We start from the raw sequence: 2,352 nt of genomic DNA, 5'->3' as shown, positions 1-2,352 counted from the left end.
CAGTTTTTTTGGGACATCTATAGGCAGTTTTTTTAAATACTGATTTTGGCATTTCAAATAATCCGGTTTTTGATTTCATACAAATCTTACCTCTCAATAAAAGTTTTGAGTTTTTCAAAGTTTTCAACGCTTTTAGGAAACTCTTAAATTGTTTTAAATTTATAATCTAGGTTATTTGGGGATGAACAATATATCATATTTCATTCCAATAATACGGTCTCTACTTGTTTGGTCGAGCTTCTCCAATTCGGGTTCTGCTTTTTGATGTTGTGACACAAATGGAGACATGTACCACCTCCGAAGAAGCTATTTTATAGCACTGAGAGATTTGCCGTTGTCCGCTGTTCGAAAAAAGCTTTTTGTTGATGTTGCTGGGATCAGAAATTGAATCATGGACCTACGCAATCGGCTGCGGCGGCAAGAGCAGTACATAAATACGATATCAGTCAGAAAAAATTCAACAAGTATTAAAAATAAGTAATTTTTAAGTAAAAAACCAAACCGACTGCAATTCTCATATAAAAATTTAAGAGTACCTCCTTTGAGGTACCACGTTTCCTAAAAAAAATAATTATAGAAATCGGTTAACGTGGTCTAATGTTATGCGGTAACATACATAAAAAAATATTCCGACGAATTGATAACCTCCTCCTTTTTTTGAAGTCCGTTAAAAAGTTAAAATAAGACCAAACGTAAATTTTTCACTGATTTTTATTTGTTTTACTTCTGATCTAAAATAGTTGACTTGTTTTGCTTTGCTCTTTTCTAAATGAACTATTATTTACATATGTGCCAAAAGACCAAACTAACTAATCATAAATGCAATAACGGCAAACAATACGAATTGGTTTTATGCTTAACCTCAGGATTTACCCGAGCGTCTAGAAATGAAATAGTCTTACCTACCATTAACTTAATTAATATTTCTTTTTCTGTTAAGCCATTATTATTTAACCTTAATGGGTGTCAATTTACTGGCACACACAAACTTAAGTATTAATTTAAAAACTCAAGTATTCAGTTCGACTTATTTTGGCCATATTTCTCTCATTTATCTCCAATATTTTAAGAATAATACTAGGTTCACATATAAGCAGATTATACTAATTTTCGAGCTTAACATCCTAATCTGTAATTACAACAAGAGATTAGCCATATAAAATTCGTCCCAAATTTAACCGATAACTTTTCGGTGCCCGTCCTAGTTTTATCGATTGTTTTTGCCAAAAAGAGGAGAAATGCCAAATGTAAAAGTAAACAAAAATGGACGCTAGCAAGGAAAAGAGGTTGTAAAGGTATTTTTAATAAAATGTTAAGTTAACATATATTTATATTGCTTAATATGGCAGAAAAACGTGATCACGGTGGCACAGAGAAGAAACATAACTTTTCCTTGAGATGTGAGAATCACAAGCACAACAAATTTGACGGCTAATAATCTCAGATTTGCCTGTGTAAACGGGGTGATTAAAAAACGAGCTTTGATTGAGATAATATTGATATGTGAACATACTTTAAGATGATGAAGATCTTAATCGTTCAGAAAAAAAATGGCCTAAGCCGATACTATCGACTAATCGGTCTCAACAACAGTATCGCACACCGAGGTCGCCTCATATTAGGCGCTGCGTAAAACTAATTTTTCAATTGTTTGAGTACAAAGAATAAGATATCAAAAAATACTTCTTTTTAGGAATGTTTATATTACAAGTAAAAAAAAAACTATGAACGAGTTTCAATAACTATACGAAAAGTTTGTACTTTGAATCTGTGACTTTTTTCTCCTTTCGAGTTTTTATTTCACAAAACTTTAATCTCTATAGTTGTAGTAACATTAGGGTTGCCAGATTTTTTTTTGCATGAAATCAGTACCTTGGACTTGTTCTGCTATAAAAATCAGTACTTTGAGTACATTTTTATTCAAAGTAAAATTGTGAATGCAAGTAACAGAAAATACATTAAAACGCCAGAGTACTTGTTTTTAGCAAAATATTTTTGTAGTGTTGGAAGAAAACATAGTTCGTAAAAAATAAAAATGTTATTAATTTGAACATGACTGTACACACTAACATGTTTCAGAGTTTAAATAGTCAAAAAGTTGTTTAAAAATTATTTAAAAATTACTTTAATGTAGATTTCATTCTCTCTTATATTTAAGATCCTGTAAAAAAAAAAATTAAAAACTCTTTTACAATGTCAGTAAATTTAGAACAAATAATTGTATTTTGTAGGCCAAACCATTAAATTATTGAAATTTGTTGTTATTTAATTGAAAGTTGTTTTCGATATAACTAACAACACCCGACGAAAAAATGTCCGCCCCCTTTTTAAATAATTTATTCTCCATAATTT

This window comes from Rhagoletis pomonella, unplaced genomic scaffold (assembly GCF_013731165.1).
Source record: "Rhagoletis pomonella isolate Grant_MI unplaced genomic scaffold, Rhpom_1.0 Rhpom_scaffold_00002, whole genome shotgun sequence".
Classification (NCBI taxonomy): Eukaryota; Metazoa; Arthropoda; class Insecta; order Diptera; family Tephritidae; genus Rhagoletis; species Rhagoletis pomonella.
The sequence above is the reverse complement of the archived record's forward strand: the minus strand, read 5'-3'. Positions refer to the sequence as shown.